This window comes from Lissotriton vulgaris, chromosome 1_1 (genome assembly GCF_964263255.1).
Source record: "Lissotriton vulgaris chromosome 1_1, aLisVul1.2, whole genome shotgun sequence".
Classification (NCBI taxonomy): domain Eukaryota; kingdom Metazoa; phylum Chordata; class Amphibia; order Caudata; family Salamandridae; genus Lissotriton; species Lissotriton vulgaris.
This window is the reverse complement of record NC_141685.1, coordinates 235,577,445-235,596,008: the sequence shown is the minus strand read 5'-3', so window position 1 is coordinate 235,596,008 and position 18,564 is coordinate 235,577,445. Positions and strand designations below refer to the sequence as shown.

The 18,564-nt window shown below is 39.5% G+C and overlaps 4 non-coding genes across 4 annotated transcripts; all 4 read left to right on the top strand.

The window, feature by feature from the left end:
• The first annotated feature begins 4,526 nt into the window (after positions 1-4,526).
• TRNAA-AGC (transfer RNA alanine (anticodon AGC)) lies at positions 4,527-4,599 on the top strand. The gene has a single exon. It is a non-coding gene; the product is annotated as a tRNA-Ala (tRNA).
• A 1,583-nt stretch (positions 4,600-6,182) lies between these two features.
• On the top strand, positions 6,183-6,255 carry TRNAA-AGC (transfer RNA alanine (anticodon AGC)). The gene has a single exon. It is a non-coding gene; the product is annotated as a tRNA-Ala (tRNA).
• A 755-nt stretch (positions 6,256-7,010) lies between these two features.
• TRNAA-AGC (transfer RNA alanine (anticodon AGC)) lies at positions 7,011-7,083 on the top strand. The gene has a single exon. It is a non-coding gene; the product is annotated as a tRNA-Ala (tRNA).
• A 5,327-nt stretch (positions 7,084-12,410) lies between these two features.
• On the top strand, positions 12,411-12,483 carry TRNAA-AGC (transfer RNA alanine (anticodon AGC)). Its single transcript has one exon. It is a non-coding gene; the product is annotated as a tRNA-Ala (tRNA).
• The last annotated feature ends 6,081 nt before the right edge of the window (positions 12,484-18,564 follow it).

The following is an 18,564-nucleotide window of genomic DNA, read 5'->3' as shown; positions in this document are numbered from 1 at the left end:
CAACTTCCGTTTTCATTTTCTCTTATTTTTTTTGACACTCTGTCCTCTGAAGGATGTATAAATCTGGCTTTCCTTGCAAAACAAGAGTAGAGGAATATCCAGGATTTGATTTTTTTCACAAAAAGGGATTGGTCTGCATACTGTCTTAAGGAGGGAGCCTGGCTAGCTCAGTCAGTAGAGCATGAGACTCTTAATCTCAGGGTCGTGGGTTCGAGCCCCACGTTGGGCGAAAATGTGTAATTTTTGCTGGACTCTCATAATCTGGTGATTATTCTTGCATTAGACATGCAATAACTATCAAAAATGGTATCTCCCTTGGTTTCTCATTGGTGGGAAATTTAACTTCAAGATTAGGTAGGGTATGAGTCCAGATGAACACACCACAATATCACTCATATTCGAGTAGTAAACAGGCCAACCTGAACTGTAAAACATCCCATAAGTGGAGGTAAGGCATAAGTTAGGAGTGAACTGAACACTGTTATGGGCAATTGGACTTCAAATAAAGTGTGGAAGGCAGTGAGGTTACTTTTTTCATGTTATGCAGATTAAACACACAGGGGAATTAGCTCAAATGGTAGAGCGCTCGCTTAGCATGCGAGAGGTAGTGGGATCGATGCCCGCATTCTCCATTATAAAATTTGCATACATTTTATTTTTAACTTGTCATTGCCAAGGTCATTGCAGAGTAAGAACAGAAAAATCACAGATGGCTTTCAAATATGGTCTCATTATAACAACTAAAGTGGTTTAATCAAAAGGGTTCAGGTATTCTTTAGCATGTGAGAGGAATTTGAATTCTTATGCAATCTCAAAATGAAGTTCTCACAACTTCCGTTTTCATTTTCTCTTATTTTTTTTGACACTCTGTCCTCTGAAGGATGTATAAATCTGGCTTTCCTTGCAAAACAAGAGTAGAGGAATATCCAGGATTTGATTTTTTTCACAAAAAGGGATTGGTCTGCATACTGTCTTAAGGAGGGAGCCCGGCTAGCTCAGTCGGTAGAGCATGAGACTCTTAATCTCAGGGTCGTGGGTTAGAGCCCCACGTTGGGCGAAAATTAGTAATTTTTGCTGGACTCTCATAATCTGGTGATTATTCTTGCATTAGACATGCAATAACTATCAAAAATGGTATCTCCCTTGGTTTCTCATTGTTGGGAAATTTAACTTCAAGATTAGGTAGGGTATGAGTCCAGATGAACACACCACAATATCACTCATATTCGAGTAGTAAACAGGCCAACCTGAACTGTAAAACATCCCATAAGTGGAGGTAAGGCATAAGTTAGGAGTGAACTGAACACTGTTATGGGCAATTGGACTTCAAATAAAGTGTGGAAGGCAGTGAGGTTACTTTTTTCATGTTATGCAGATTAAACACACAGGGGAATTAGCTCAAATGGTAGAGCGCTCGCTTAGCATGCGAGAGGTAGCGGGATCGATGCCAGCATTCTCCATTATAAAATTTGCATACATTTTATTTTTAACTTGTCATTGCCAAGGTCATTGCAGAGTAAGAAGAGAAAAATCACAGATGGCTTTCAAATATGGTCTCATTATAACAACTAAAGTGGTTTAATCAAAAGGGTTCAGGTATTCTTTAGCATGTGAGAGGAATTTGAATTCTTATGCAATCTCAAAATGAAGTTCTCACAACTTCCGTTTTCATTTTCTCTTATTTTTTTGACACTCTGTCCTCTGAAGGATGTATAAATCTGGCTTTCCTTGCAAAACAAGAGTAGAGGAATATCCAGGATTTGATTTTTTTCACAAAAAGGGATTGGTCTGCATACTGTCTTAAGGAGGGAGCCCGGCTAGCTCAGTCAGTAGAGCATGAGACTCTTAATCTCAGGGTCGTGGGTTCGAGCCCCACGTTGGGCGAAAATGTGTAATTTTTGCTCGACTCTCATAATCTGGTGATTATTCTTGCATTAGACCTGCAATAACTCCCAAAAATTGTCCAGGACTGGATTTCCTTCATAAAAAATGATTAGTCTGCATACCATCTTAGAGTGGGAGCCCGGCTAGCTCAGTCGGTAGAGCATGAGACTTTTAATCTCAGGGTCGTGGGTTCGAGCTCCACGTTGGGCGAAAATGTGTAATTTTTGCTCGACTCTCATAATCTGGTGATTATTCTTGCATTAGACATGCAATAACTATCACAAATGGTATCTCCCTTGGTTTCTCATTGGTGGGAAATTTAACTTCAAGATTAGGTAGGGTATGAGTCTAGATGAACACTCCACAATATCACTCATATTCGAGTAGTAAACAGGCCAACCTGAACTGTAAAACATCCCATAAGTGGAGGTAAGGCATAAGTTAGGAGTGAACTGAACACTGTTATGGGCAATTGGACTTCAAATACAGTGTGGAAGGCAGTGAGGTTACTTTTTTCATGTTATGCAGATTAAACACACAGGGGAATTAGCTCAAATGGTAGAGTGCTCGCTTAGCATGCGAGAGGTAGCGGGATCGGTGCCCGCATTCTCCATTATAAAATTTGCATACATTTTATTTTTAACTTGTCATTGCCCATGGTCATTGCAGAGTAAGAACAGAAAAATCACAGATGGCTTTCAAATATGGTCTCATTATAACAACTAAAGTGGTTTAATCAAAAGGGTTCAGGTATTCTTTAGCATGTGAGAGGAATTTGAATTCTTATGCAATCTCAAAATGAAGTTCTCACAACTTCCGTTTTCATTTTCTCTTATTTTTTTTGACACTCTGTCCTCTGAAGGATGTATAAATCTGGCTTTCCTTGCAAAACAAGAGTAGAGGAATATCCAGGATTTGATTTTTTTCACAAAAAGGGATTGGTCTGCATACTGTCTTAAGGAGGGAGCCCGGCTGGCTCAGTCGGTAGAGCATGAGACTCTTAATCTCAGGGTCGTGGGTTCGAGCCCCACATTGGGCAAAAACGAGTAATTTTTTCCTGAATATTGCATTGACTCTCATAATATGGAGATTAATCTTGCATTAGACCTGCAATAACTCCCAAAAATTGTCCAGGAATGGATTTCCTTCATAAAAAATGATTAGTCTGCATACCATCTTGAAGTGGGAGCCCGGCTAGCTCAGTCGGTAGAGCATGAGACTCTTAATCTCAGGGTCGTGGGTTCGAGCCCCACGTTGGGCGAAAATGAGTAATTTTTGCTGGACTCTCATAATCTGGTGATTATTCTTGCATTAGACATGCAATAACTATCAAAAATGGTATCTCCCTTGGTTTCTCATTGGTGGGAAATTTAACTTCAAGATTAGGTAGGGTATGAGTCTAGATGAACACACCACAATATCACTCATATTCGAGTAGTAAACAGGCCAACCTGAACTGTAAAACATCCCATAAGTGGAGGTAAGGCATAAGTTAGGAGTGAACTGAACACTGTTATGGGCAATTGGACTGCAAATAAAGTGTGGAAGGCAGTGAGGTTACTTTTTTCATGTTATGCAGATTAAACACACAGGGAAATTAGCTCAAATGGTAGAGTGCTCGCTTAGCATGCGAGAAGTAGCGGGATCGATGCCCGCATTCTCCATTATAAAATTTGCATACATTTTATTTTTAACTTGTCATTGCCCATGGTCATTGCAGAGTAAGAACAGAAAAATCACAGATGGCTTTCAAATATGGTCTCATTATAACAACTAAAGTGGTTTAATCAAAAGGGTTCAGGTATTCTTTAGCATGTGAGAGGAATTTGAATTCTTATGCAATCTCAAAATGAAGTTCTCACAACTTCCGTTTTCATTTTCTCTTATTTTTTTTGACACTCTGTCCTCCGAAGGATGTATAAATCTGGCTTTCCTTGCAAAACAAGAGTAGAGGAATATCCAGGATGTGATTTTTTTCACAAAAAGGGATTGGTCTGCATACTGTCTGAAGGAGGGAGCCCGGCTAGCTCAGTAGGTAGAGCATGAGACTCTTAATCTCAGGGTCGTGGGTTTGAGCCCCACGTTGGGCGAAAACGAGTAATTTTTGCCTGAATATTGCATTGACTCTCATAATATGGAGATTAATCTTGCATTAGACCTGCAATAACTCCCAAAAATTGTCCAGGAATGGATTTCCTTCATAAAAAATGATTAGTCTGCATACCATCTTGAAGTGGGAGCCCGGCTAGCTCAGTCGGTAGAGCATGAGACTCTTAATCTCAGGGTCGTGGGTTCGAGCCCCAAGTTGGGCGAAAATGAGTAATTTTTGCTGGACTCTCATAATCTGGTGATTATTCTTGCATTAGACATGCAATAACTATCAAAAATGGTATCTCCCTTGGTTTCTCATTGGTGGGAAATTTAACTTCAAGATTAGGTAGGGTATGAGTCCAGATGAACACACCACAATATCACTCATATTCGAGTAGTAAACAGGCCAACCTGAACTGTAAAACATCCCATAAGTGGAGGTAAGGCATAAGTTAGGAGTGAACTGAACACTGTTATGGGCAATTGGACTTCAAATAAAGTGTGGAAGGCAGTGAGGTTACTTTTTTCATGTTATGCAGATTAAACACACAGGGGAATTAGCTCAAATGGTAGAGCGCTCGCTTAGCATGCGAGAGGTAGCGGGATCGATGCCCGCATTCTCCATTATAAAATTTGCATACATTTTATTTTTAACTTGTCATTGCCAAGGTCATTGCAGAGTAAGAACAGAAAAATCACAGATGGCTTTCAAATATGGTCTCATTATAACAACTAAAGTGGTTTAATCAAAAGGGTTCAGGTATTCTTTAGCATGTGAGAGGAATTTGAATTCTTATGCAATCTCAAAATGAAGTTCTCACAACTTCCGTTTTCATTTTCTCTTATTTTTTTTGACACTCTGTCCTCTGAAGGATGTATAAATCTGGCTTTCCTTGCAAAACAAGAGTAGAGGAATATCCAGGATTTGATTTTTTTCACAAAAAGGGATTGGTCTGCATACTGTCTTAAGGAGGGAGCCCGGCTAGCTCAGTCGGTAGAGCATGAGACTCTTAATCTCAGGGTCGTGGGTTAGAGCCCCACGTTGGGCGAAAATTAGTAATTTTTGCTGGACTCTCATAATCTGGTGATTATTCTTGCATTAGACATGCAATAACTATCAAAAATGGTATCTCCCTTGGTTTCTCATTGGTGGGAAATTTAACTTCAAGATTAGGTAGGGTATGAGTCCAGATGAACACACCACAATATCACTCATATTCGAGTAGTAAACAGGCCAACCTGAACTGTAAAACATCCCATAAGTGGAGGTAAGGCATAAGTTAGGAGTGAACTGAACACTGTTATGGGCAATTGGACTTCAAATAAAGTGTGGAAGGCAGTGAGGTTACTTTTTTCATTTTATGCAGATTAAACACACAGGGGAATTAGCTCAAATGGTAGAGCGCTCGCTTAGCATGCGAGAGGTAGCGGGATCGATGCCAGCATTCTCCATTATAAAATTTGCATACATTTTATTTTTAACTTGTCATTGCCAAGGTCATTGCAGAGTAAGAACAGAAAAATCACAGATGGCTTTCAAATATGGTCTCATTATAACAACTAAAGTGGTTTAATCAAAAGGGTTCAGGTATTCTTTAGCATGTGAGAGGAATTTGAATTCTTATGCAATCTCAAAATGAAGTTCTCACAACTTCCGTTTTCATTTTCTCTTATTTTTTTTGACACTCTGTCCTCTGAAGGATGTATAAATCTGGCTTTCCTTGCAAAACAAGAGTAGAGGAATATCCAGGATTTGATTTTTTTCACAAAAAGGGATTGGTCTGCATACTGTCTTAAGGAGGGAGCCCGGCTAGCTCAGTCAGTAGAGCATGAGACTCTTAATCTCAGGGTCGTGGGTTCGAGCCCCACGTTGGGCGAAAATGAGTAATTTTTGCTGGACTCTCATAATCTGGTGATTATTCTTGCATTAGACATGCAATAACTATAAAAAATGGTATCTCCCTTGGTTTCTCATTGGTGGGAAATTTAACTTCAAGATTAGGTAGGGTATGAGTCCAGATGAACACACCACAATATCACTCATATTCGAGTAGTAAACAGGCCAACCTGAACTGTAAAACATCCCATAAGTGGAGGTAAGGCATAAGTTAGGAGTAAACTGAACACTGTTATGGGCAATTGGACTTCAAATAAAGTGTGGAAGGCAGTGAGGTTACTTTTTTCATGTTATGCAGATTAAACACACAGGGGAATTAGCTCAAATGGTAGAGCGCTCGCTTAGCATGCGAGAGGTAGCGGGATCGATGCCCGCATTCTCCATTATAAAATTTGCATACATTTTATTTTTAACTTGTCATTGCCAAGGTCATTGCAGAGTAAGAACAGAAAAATCACAGATGGCTTTCAAATATGGTCTCATTATAACAACTAAAGTGGTTTAATCAAAAGGGTTCAGGTATTCTTTAGCATGTGAGAGGAATTTGAATTCTTATGCAATCTCAAAATGAAGTTCTCACAACTTCCGTTTTCATTTTCTCTTATTTTTTTTGACACTCTGTCCTCTGAAGGATGTATAAATCTGGCTTTCCTTGCAAAACAAGAGTAGAGGAATATCCAGGATTTGATTTTTTTCACAAAAAGGGATTGGTCTGCATACTGTCTTAAGGAGGGAGCCCGGCTAGCTCAGTCGGTAGAGCATGAGACTCTTAATCTCAGGGTCGTGGGTTAGAGCCCCACGTTGGGCAAAAATTAGTAATTTTTGCTGGACTCTCATAATCTGGTGATTATTCTTGCATTAGACATGCAATAACTATCAAAAATGGTATCTCCCTTGGTTTCTCATTGGTGGGAAATTTAACTTCAAGATTAGGTAGGGTATGAGTCCAGATGAACACACCACAATATCACTCATATTCGAGTAGTAAACAGGCCAACCTGAACTGTAAAACATCCCATAAGTGGAGGTAAGGCATAAGTTAGGAGTGAACTGAACACTGTTATGGGCAATTGGACTTCAAATAAAGTGTGGAAGGCAGTGAGGTTACTTTTTTCATGTTATGCAGATTAAACACACAGGGGAATTAGCTCAAATGGTAGAGCGCTCGCTTAGCATGCGAGAGGTAGCGGGATCGATGCCCGCATTCTCCATTATAAAATTTGCATACATTTTATTTTTAACTTGTCATTGCCAAGGTCATTGCAGAGTAAGAACAGAAAAATCACAGATGGCTTTCAAATATGGTCTCATTATAACAACTAAAGTGGTTTAATCAAAAGGGTTCAGGTATTCTTTAGCATGTGAGAGGAATTTGAATTCTTATGCAATCTCAAAATGAAGTTCTCACAACTTCCGTTTTCATTTTCTCTTATTTTTTTTGACACTCTGTCCTCTCAAGGATGTATAAATCTGGCTTTCCTTGCAAAACAAGAGTAGAGGAATATCCAGGATTTGATTTTTTTCACAAAAAGGGATTGGTCTGCATACTGTCTTAAGGAGGGAGCCCGGCTAGCTCAGTCGGTAGAGCATGAGACTCTTAATCTCAGGGTCGTGGGTTAGAGCCCCACGTTGGGCGAAAATTAGTAATTTTTGCTGGACTCTCATAATCTGGTGATTATTCTTGCATTAGACATGCAATAACTATCAAAAATGGTATCTCCCTTGGTTTCTCATTGGTGGGAAATTTAACTTCAAGATTAGGTAGGGTATGAGTCCAGATGAACACACCACAATATCACTCATATTCGAGTAGTAAACAGGCCAACCTGAACTGTAAAACATCCCATAAGTGGAGGTAAGGCATAAGTTAGGAGTGAACTGAACACTGTTATGGGCAATTGGACTTCAAATAAAGTGTGGAAGGCAGTGAGGTTACTTTTTTCATGTTATGCAGATTAAACACACAGGGGAATTAGCTCAAATGGTAGAGCGCTCGCTTAGCATGCGAGAGGTAGCGGGATCGATGCCAGCATTCTCCATTATAAAATTTGCATACATTTTATTTTTAACTTGTCATTGCCAAGGTCATTGCAGAGTAAGAACAGAAAAATCACAGATGGCTTTCAAATATGGTCTCATTATAACAACTAAAGTGGTTTAATCAAAAGGGTTCAGGTATTCTTTAGCATGTGAGAGGAATTTGAATTCTTATGCAATCTCAAAATGAAGTTCTCACAACTTCCGTTTTCATTTTCTCTTATTTTTTTTGACACTCTGTCCTCTGAAGAATGTATAAATCTGGCTTTCCTTGCAAAACAAGAGTAGAGGAATATCCAGGATTTGATTTTTTTCACAAAAAGGGATTGGTCTGCATACTGGCCTAAGGAGGGAGCCTGGCTAGCTCAGTCAGTAGAGCATGAGACTCTTAATCTCAGGGTCGTGGGTTCGAGCCCCACGTTGGGCGAAAATGTGTAATTTTTGCTGGACTCTCATAATCTGGTGATTATTCTTGCATTAGACATGCAATAACTATCAAAAATGGTATCTCCCTTGGTTTCTCATTGGTGGGAAATTTAACTTCAAGATTAGGTAGGGTATGAGTCCAGATGAACACACCACAATATCACTCATATTCGAGTAGTAAACAGGCCAACCTGAACTGTAAAACATCCCATAAGTGGAGGTAAGGCATAAGTTAGGAGTGAACTGAACACTGTTATGGGCAATTGGACTTCAAATAAAGTGTGGAAGGCAGTGAGGTTACTTTTTTCATGTTATGCAGATTAAACACACAGGGGAATTAGCTCAAATGGTAGAGCGCTCGCTTAGCATGCGAGAGGTAGTGGGATCGATGCCCGCATTCTCCATTATAAAATTTGCATACATTTTATTTTTAACTTGTCATTGCCAAGGTCATTGCAGAGTAAGAACAGAAAAATCACAGATGGCTTTCAAATATGGTCTCATTATAACAACTAAAGTGGTTTAATCAAAAGGGTTCAGGTATTCTTTAGCATGTGAGAGGAATTTGAATTCTTATGCAATCTCAAAATGAAGTTCTCACAACTTCCGTTTTCATTTTCTCTTATTTTTTTTGACACTCTGTCCTCTGAAGGATGTATAAATCTGGCTTTCCTTGCAAAACAAGAGTAGAGGAATATCCAGGATTTGATTTTTTTCACAAAAAGGGATTGGTCTGCATACTGTCTTAAGGAGGGAGCCCGGCTAGCTCAGTCGGTAGAGCATGAGACTCTTAATCTCAGGGTCGTGGGTTAGAGCCCCACGTTGGGCGAAAATTAGTAATTTTTGCTGGACTCTCATAATCTGGTGATTATTCTTGCATTAGACATGCAATAACTATCAAAAATGGTATCTCCCTTGGTTTCTCATTGTTGGGAAATTTAACTTCAAGATTAGGTAGGGTATGAGTCCAGATGAACACACCACAATATCACTCATATTCGAGTAGTAAACAGGCCAACCTGAACTGTAAAACATCCCATAAGTGGAGGTAAGGCATAAGTTAGGAGTGAACTGAACACTGTTATGGGCAATTGGACTTCAAATAAAGTGTGGAAGGCAGTGAGGTTACTTTTTTCATGTTATGCAGATTAAACACACAGGGGAATTAGCTCAAATGGTAGAGCGCTCGCTTAGCATGCGAGAGGTAGCGGGATCGATGCCAGCATTCTCCATTATAAAATTTGCATACATTTTATTTTTAACTTGTCATTGCCAAGGTCATTGCAGAGTAAGAAGAGAAAAATCACAGATGGCTTTCAAATATGGTCTCATTATAACAACTAAAGTGGTTTAATCAAAAGGGTTCAGGTATTCTTTAGCATGTGAGAGGAATTTGAATTCTTATGCAATCTCAAAATGAAGTTCTCACAACTTCCGTTTTCATTTTCTCTTATTTTTTTTGACACTCTGTCCTCTGAAGGATGTATAAATCTGGCTTTCCTTGCAAAACAAGAGTAGAGGAATATCCAGGATTTGATTTTTTTCACAAAAAGGGATTGGTCTGCATACTGTCTTAAGGAGGGAGCCCGGCTAGCTCAGTCAGTAGAGCATGAGACTCTTAATCTCAGGGTCGTGGGTTCGAGCCCCACGTTGGGCGAAAATGTGTAATTTTTGCTCGACTCTCATAATCTGGTGATTATTCTTGCATTAGACCTGCAATAACTCCCAAAAATTGTCCAGGACTGGATTTCCTTCATAAAAAATGATTAGTCTGCATACCATCTTAGAGTGGGAGCCCGGCTAGCTCAGTCGGTAGAGCATGAGACTTTTAATCTCAGGGTCGTGGGTTCGAGCTCCACGTTGGGCGAAAATGTGTAATTTTTGCTCGACTCTCATAATCTGGTGATTATTCTTGCATTAGACATGCAATAACTATCACAAATGGTATCTCCCTTGGTTTCTCATTGGTGGGAAATTTAACTTCAAGATTAGGTAGGGTATGAGTCTAGATGAACACTCCACAATATCACTCATATTCGAGTAGTAAACAGGCCAACCTGAACTGTAAAACATCCCATAAGTGGAGGTAAGGCATAAGTTAGGAGTGAACTGAACACTGTTATGGGCAATTGGACTTCAAATACAGTGTGGAAGGCAGTGAGGTTACTTTTTCATGTTATGCAGATTAAACACACAGGGGAATTAGCTCAAATGGTAGAGTGCTCGCTTAGCATGCGAGAGGTAGCGGGATCGATGCCCGCATTCTCCATTATAAAATTTGCATACATTTTATTTTTAACTTGTCATTGCCCATGGTCATTGCAGAGTAAGAACAGAAAAATCACAGATGGCTTTCAAATATGGTCTCATTATAACAACTAAAGTGGTTTAATCAAAAGGGTTCAGGTATTCTTTAGCATGTGAGAGGAATTTGAATTCTTATGCAATCTCAAAATGAAGTTCTCACAACTTCCGTTTTCATTTTCTCTTATTTTTTTTGACACTCTGTCCTCTGAAGGATGTATAAATCTGGCTTTCCTTGCAAAACAAGAGTAGAGGAATATCCAGGATTTGATTTTTTTCACAAAAAGGGATTGGTCTGCATACTGTCTTAAGGAGGGAGCCCGGCTGGCTCAGTCGGTAGAGCATGAGACTCTTAATCTCAGGGTCGTGGGTTCGAGCCCCACATTGGGCAAAAACGAGTAATTTTTTCCTGAATATTGCATTGACTCTCATAATATGGAGATTAATCTTGCATTAGACCTGCAATAACTCCCAAAAATTGTCCAGGAATGGATTTCCTTCATAAAAAATGATTAGTCTGCATACCATCTTGAAGTGGGAGCCCGGCTAGCTCAGTCGGTAGAGCATGAGACTCTTAATCTCAGGGTCGTGGGTTCGAGCCCCACGTTGGGCGAAAATGAGTAATTTTTGCTGGACTCTCATAATCTGGTGATTATTCTTGCATTAGACATGCAATAACTATCAAAAATGGTATCTCCCTTGGTTTCTCATTGGTGGGAAATTTAACTTCAAGATTAGGTAGGGTATGAGTCTAGATGAACACACCACAATATCACTCATATTCGAGTAGTAAACAGGCCAACCTGAACTGTAAAACATCCCATAAGTGGAGGTAAGGCATAAGTTAGGAGTGAACTGAACACTGTTATGGGCAATTGGACTGCAAATAAAGTGTGGAAGGCAGTGAGGTTACTTTTTTCATGTTATGCAGATTAAACACACAGGGAAATTAGCTCAAATGGTAGAGCGCTCGCTTAGCATGCGAGAGGTAGCGGGATCGATGCCAGCATTCTCCATTATAAAATTTGCATACATTTTATTTTTAACTTGTCATTGCCAAGGTCATTGCAGAGTAAGAACAGAAAAATCACAGATGGCTTTCAAATATGGTCTCATTATAACAACTAAAGTGGTTTAATCAAAAGGGTTCAGGTATTCTTTAGCATGTGAGAGGAATTTGAATTCTTATGCAATCTCAAAATGAAGTTCTCACAACTTCCGTTTTCATTTTCTCTTATTTTTTTTGACACTCTGTCCTCTGAAGGATGTATAAATCTGGCTTTCCTTGCAAAACAAGAGTAGAGGAATATCCAGGATTTGATTTTTTTCACAAAAAGGGATTGGTCTGCATACTGTCTTAAGGAGGGAGCCCGGCTAGCTCAGTCGGTAGAGCATGAGACTCTTAATCTCAGGGTCGTGGGTTAGAGCCCCACGTTGGGCAAAAATTAGTAATTTTTGCTGGACTCTCATAATCTGGTGATTATTCTTGCATTAGACATGCAATAACTATCAAAAATGGTATCTCCCTTGGTTTCTCATTGGTGGGAAATTTAACTTCAAGATTAGGTAGGGTATGAGTCCAGATGAACACACCACAATATCACTCATATTCGAGTAGTAAACAGGCCAACCTGAACTGTAAAACATCCCATAAGTGGAGGTAAGGCATAAGTTAGGAGTGAACTGAACACTGTTATGGGCAATTGGACTTCAAATAAAGTGTGGAAGGCAGTGAGGTTACTTTTTTCATGTTATGCAGATTAAACACACAGGGGAATTAGCTCAAATGGTAGAGCGCTCGCTTAGCATGCGAGAGGTAGCGGGATCGATGCCCGCATTCTCCATTATAAAATTTGCATACATTTTATTTTTAACTTGTCATTGCCAAGGTCATTGCAGAGTAAGAACAGAAAAATCACAGATGGCTTTCAAATATGGTCTCATTATAACAACTAAAGTGGTTTAATCAAAAGGGTTCAGGTATTCTTTAGCATGTGAGAGGAATTTGAATTCTTATGCAATCTCAAAATGAAGTTCTCACAACTTCCGTTTTCATTTTCTCTTATTTTTTTTGACACTCTGTCCTCTCAAGGATGTATAAATCTGGCTTTCCTTGCAAAACAAGAGTAGAGGAATATCCAGGATTTGATTTTTTTCACAAAAAGGGATTGGTCTGCATACTGTCTTAAGGAGGGAGCCCGGCTAGCTCAGTCGGTAGAGCATGAGACTCTTAATCTCAGGGTCGTGGGTTAGAGCCCCACGTTGGGCGAAAATTAGTAATTTTTGCTGGACTCTCATAATCTGGTGATTATTCTTGCATTAGACATGCAATAACTATCAAAAATGGTATCTCCCTTGGTTTCTCATTGGTGGGAAATTTAACTTCAAGATTAGGTAGGGTATGAGTCCAGATGAACACACCACAATATCACTCATATTCGAGTAGTAAACAGGCCAACCTGAACTGTAAAACATCCCATAAGTGGAGGTAAGGCATAAGTTAGGAGTGAACTGAACACTGTTATGGGCAATTGGACTTCAAATAAAGTGTGGAAGGCAGTGAGGTTACTTTTTTCATGTTATGCAGATTAAACACACAGGGGAATTAGCTCAAATGGTAGAGCGCTCGCTTAGCATGCGAGAGGTAGCGGGATCGATGCCAGCATTCTCCATTATAAAATTTGCATACATTTTATTTTTAACTTGTCATTGCCAAGGTCATTGCAGAGTAAGAACAGAAAAATCACAGATGGCTTTCAAATATGGTCTCATTATAACAACTAAAGTGGTTTAATCAAAAGGGTTCAGGTATTCTTTAGCATGTGAGAGGAATTTGAATTCTTATGCAATCTCAAAATGAAGTTCTCACAACTTCCGTTTTCATTTTCTCTTATTTTTTTTGACACTCTGTCCTCTGAAGAATGTATAAATCTGGCTTTCCTTGCAAAACAAGAGTAGAGGAATATCCAGGATTTGATTTTTTTCACAAAAAGGGATTGGTCTGCATACTGTCTTAAGGAGGGAGCCTGGCTAGCTCAGTCAGTAGAGCATGAGACTCTTAATCTCAGGGTCGTGGGTTCGAGCCCCACGTTGGGCGAAAATGTGTAATTTTTGCTGGACTCTCATAATCTGGTGATTATTCTTGCATTAGACATGCAATAACTATCAAAAATGGTATCTCCCTTGGTTTCTCATTGGTGGGAAATTTAACTTCAAGATTAGGTAGGGTATGAGTCCAGATGAACACACCACAATATCACTCATATTCGAGTAGTAAACAGGCCAACCTGAACTGTAAAACATCCCATAAGTGGAGGTAAGGCATAAGTTAGGAGTGAACTGAACACTGTTATGGGCAATTGGACTTCAAATAAAGTGTGGAAGGCAGTGAGGTTACTTTTTTCATGTTATGCAGATTAAACACACAGGGGAATTAGCTCAAATGGTAGAGCGCTCGCTTAGCATGCGAGAGGTAGTGGGATCGATGCCCGCATTCTCCATTATAAAATTTGCATACATTTTATTTTTAACTTGTCATTGCCAAGGTCATTGCAGAGTAAGAACAGAAAAATCACAGATGGCTTTCAAATATGGTCTCATTATAACAACTAAAGTGGTTTAATCAAAAGGGTTCAGGTATTCTTTAGCATGTGAGAGGAATTTGAATTCTTATGCAATCTCAAAATGAAGTTCTCACAACTTCCGTTTTCATTTTCTCTTATTTTTTTTGACACTCTGTCCTCTGAAGGATGTATAAATCTGGCTTTCCTTGCAAAACAAGAGTAGAGGAATATCCAGGATTTGATTTTTTTCACAAAAAGGGATTGGTCTGCATACTGTCTTAAGGAGGGAGCCCGGCTAGCTCAGTCGGTAGAGCATGAGACTCTTAATCTCAGGGTCGTGGGTTAGAGCCCCACGTTGGGCGAAAATTAGTAATTTTTGCTGGACTCTCATAATCTGGTGATTATTCTTGCATTAGACATGCAATAACTATCAAAAATGGTATCTCCCTTGGTTTCTCATTGTTGGGAAATTTAACTTCAAGATTAGGTAGGGTATGAGTCCAGATGAACACACCACAATATCACTCATATTCGAGTAGTAAACAGGCCAACCTGAACTGTAAAACATCCCATAAGTGGAGGTAAGGCATAAGTTAGGAGTGAACTGAACACTGTTATGGGCAATTGGACTTCAAATAAAGTGTGGAAGGCAGTGAGGTTACTTTTTTCATGTTATGCAGATTAAACACACAGGGGAATTAGCTCAAATGGTAGAGCGCTCGCTTAGCATGCGAGAGGTAGCGGGATCGATGCCAGCATTCTCCATTATAAAATTTGCATACATTTTATTTTTAACTTGTCATTGCCAAGGTCATTGCAGAGTAAGAAGAGAAAAATCACAGATGGCTTTCAAATATGGTCTCATTATAACAACTAAAGTGGTTTAATCAAAAGGGTTCAGGTATTCTTTAGCATGTGAGAGGAATTTGAATTCTTATGCAATCTCAAAATGAAGTTCTCACAACTTCCGTTTTCATTTTCTCTTATTTTTTTTGACACTCTGTCCTCTGAAGGATGTATAAATCTGGCTTTCCTTGCAAAACAAGAGTAGAGGAATATCCAGGATTTGATTTTTTTCACAAAAAGGGATTGGTCTGCATACTGTCTTAAGGAGGGAGCCCGGCTAGCTCAGTCAGTAGAGCATGAGACTCTTAATCTCAGGGTCGTGGGTTCGAGCCCCACGTTGGGCGAAAATGTGTAATTTTTGCTCGACTCTCATAATCTGGTGATTATTCTTGCATTAGACCTGCAATAACTCCCAAAAATTGTCCAGGACTGGATTTCCTTCATAAAAAATGATTAGTCTGCATACCATCTTAGAGTGGGAGCCCGGCTAGCTCAGTCGGTAGAGCATGAGACTTTTAATCTCAGGGTCGTGGGTTCGAGCTCCACGTTGGGCGAAAATGTGTAATTTTTGCTCGACTCTCATAATCTGGTGATTATTCTTGCATTAGACATGCAATAACTATCACAAATGGTATCTCCCTTGGTTTCTCATTGGTGGGAAATTTAACTTCAAGATTAGGTAGGGTATGAGTCTAGATGAACACTCCACAATATCACTCATATTCGAGTAGTAAACAGGCCAACCTGAACTGTAAAACATCCCATAAGTGGAGGTAAGGCATAAGTTAGGAGTGAACTGAACACTGTTATGGGCAATTGGACTTCAAATACAGTGTGGAAGGCAGTGAGGTTACTTTTTTCATGTTATGCAGATTAAGCACACAGGGGAATTAGCTCAAATGGTAGAGTGCTCGCTTAGCATGCGAGAGGTAGCGGGATCGATGCCCGCATTCTCCATTATAAAATTTGCATACATTTTATTTTTAACTTGTCATTGCCCATGGTCATTGCAGAGTAAGAACAGAAAAATCACAGATGGCTTTCAAATATGGTCTCATTATAACAACTAAAGTGGTTTAATCAAAAGGGTTCAGGTATTCTTTAGCATGTGAGAGGAATTTGAATTCTTATGCAATCTCAAAATGAAGTTCTCACAACTTCCGTTTTCATTTTCTCTTATTTTTTTTGACACTCTGTCCTCTGAAGGATGTATAAATCTGGCTTTCCTTGCAAAACAAGAGTAGAGGAATATCCAGGATTTGATTTTTTTCACAAAAAGGGATTGGTCTGCATACTGTCTTAAGGAGGGAGCCCGGCTGGCTCAGTCGGTAGAGCATGAGACTCTTAATCTCAGGGTCGTGGGTTCGAGCCCCACATTGGGCAAAAACGAGTAATTTTTTCCTGAATATTGCATTGACTCTCATAATATGGAGATTAATCTTGCATTAGACCTGCAATAACTCCCAAAAATTGTCCAGGAATGGATTTCCTTCATAAAAAATGATTAGTCTGCATACCATCTTGAAGTGGGAGCCCGGCTAGCTCAGTCGGTAGAGCATGAGACTCTTAATCTCAGGGTCGTGGGTTCGAGCCCCACGTTGGGCGAAAATGAGTAATTTTTGCTGGACTCTCATAATCTGGTGATTATTCTTGCATTAGACATGCAATAACTATCAAAAATGGTATCTCCCTTGGTTTCTCATTGGTGGGAAATTTAACTTCAAGATTAGGTAGGGTATGAGTCTAGATGAACACACCACAATATCACTCATATTCGAGTAGTAAACAGGCCAACCTGAACTGTAAAACATCCCATAAGTGGAGGTAAGGCATAAGTTAGGAGTGAACTGAACACTGTTATGGGCAATTGGACTGCAAATAAAGTGTGGAAGGCAGTGAGGTTACTTTTTTCATGTTATGCAGATTAAACACACAGGGAAATTAGCTCAAATGGTAGAGTGCTCGCTTAGCATGCGAGAAGTAGCGGGATCGATGCCCGCATTCTCCATTATAAAATTTGCATACATTTTATTTTTAACTTGTCATTGCCCATGGTCATTGCAGAGTAAGAACAGAAAAATCACAGATGGCTTTCAAATATGGTCTCAATATAACAACTAAAGTGGTTTAATCAAAAGGGTTCAGGTATTCTTTAGCATGTGAGAGGAATTTGAATTCTTCTGCAATCTCAAAACGAAGTTCTCACAACTTCCATTTTCATTTTCTCTTATTTTTTTTGACACTCTGTCCTCTGAAGGATGTATAAATCTGGCTTTCCTTGCAAAACAAGAGTAGAGGAATATCCAGGATTTGATTTTTTTCACAAAAAGGGATTGGTCTGCATACTGTCTTAAGGAGGGAGCCCGGCTAGCTCAGTCGGTAGAGCATGAGACTCTTAATCTCAGGGTCGTGGGTTCGAGCCCCACGTTGGGCGAAAACGAGTAATTTTTGCCTGAATATTGCATTGACTCTCATAATATGGAGATTAATCTTGCATTAGACCTGCAATAACTCCCAAAAATTGTCCAGGAATGGATTTCCTTCATAAAAAATGATTAGTCTGCATACCATCTTGAAGTGGGAGCCCGGCTAGCTCAGTCGGTAGAGCATGAGACTCTTAATCCCAGGGTCGTGGGTTCGAGCCCCACGTTGGGCGAAAATGAGTAATTTTTGCTGGACTCTCATAATCTGGTTATTATTCTTGCATTAGACATGCAATAACTATCAAAAATGGTATCTCCCTTGGTTTCTCATTGGTGGGAAATTTAACTTCAAGATTAGGTAGGGTATGAGTCTAGATGAACACACCACAATATCACTCATATTCGAGTAGTAAACAGGCCAACCTGAACTGTAAAACATCCCATAAGTGGAGGTAAGGCATAAGTTAGGAGTGAACTGAACACTGTTATGGGCAATTGGACTGCAAATAAAGTGTGGAAGGCAGTGAGGTTACTTTTTTCATGTTATGCAGATTAAACACACAGGGGAATTAGCTCAAATGGTAGAGTGCTCGCTTAGCATGCGAGAGGTAGCGGGATCGATGCCCACATTCTCCATTATAAAATTTGCATACATTTTATTTTTAACTTGTCATTGCCCATGGTCATTGCAGAGTAAGAACAGAAAAATCACAGATGGCTTTCAAATATGGTCTCAATATAACAACTAAAGTGGTTTAATCAAAAGGGTTCAGGTATTCTTTAGCATGTGAGAGGAATTTGAATTCTTATGCAATCTCAAAATGAAGTTCTCACAACTTCCATTTTCATTTTCTCTCATTTTTTTTGACACTCTGTCCACTGAAGGATGTATAAATCTGGCTTTCCTTGCAAAACAAGAGTAGAGGAATATCCAGGATTTGATTTTTTTCACAAAAAGGGATTGGTCTGCATACTGTCTTAAGGAGGGAGCCCGGCTAGCTCAGTCGGTAGAGCATGAGACTCTTAATCTCAGGGTCGTGGGTTCGAGCCCCACGTTGGGCGAAAATTAGTAATTTTTGCTGGACTCTCATAA